The sequence below is a fragment of the Triticum aestivum genome, chromosome 2D (assembly GCF_018294505.1).
Source record: "Triticum aestivum cultivar Chinese Spring chromosome 2D, IWGSC CS RefSeq v2.1, whole genome shotgun sequence".
NCBI lineage: Eukaryota > Viridiplantae > Streptophyta > Magnoliopsida > Poales > Poaceae > Triticum > Triticum aestivum.
In genome coordinates, this window is record NC_057799.1 from 120735981 (window position 1) to 120736347 (window position 367).

General features: G+C 68.9%; 1 pseudogene; it reads left to right on the forward strand.

Annotated features, from left to right (window-relative positions):
• LOC123055706 (proline-rich protein 36-like) overlaps nucleotides 1–367 on the forward strand; it is a 2788-nt pseudogene that overhangs the window by 1069 nt on the left and 1352 nt on the right.

Below are 367 nucleotides of genomic sequence, written 5' to 3' on the forward strand. Positions count from 1 at the left end.
CCCCCGCCACTCCCTCGACTCGGTCGACCTCACCCCGAAGCCATGAATCCTCCTCGTCCGCTCCCAACCGCAGCACCATTACCACCCGCCTGCCTCCACGCCACCCCAGTGCCATTGCCCGCCGTCTGCTTCCGCCCCGCCCCGCGCGTCACCCCGTCGCCGCCGTCCGTGGCCTCGGTGGATTCCCCGCGCATGAACTCGTCCGGAAAGATCGTGTTCCAAAGGCTAGAGCGCAGGTCCAGGTCCCTTAAGTTGCTGCTCCTCCAGCGAACCGGCGGGCGCGCGTCAGGTGCCGCCTCATCGGACCTCTCCGCGTCGCCGCTCCTCCGCGACAACTCGGATTCGGAGACGTCCCTCTCCCTCTCGC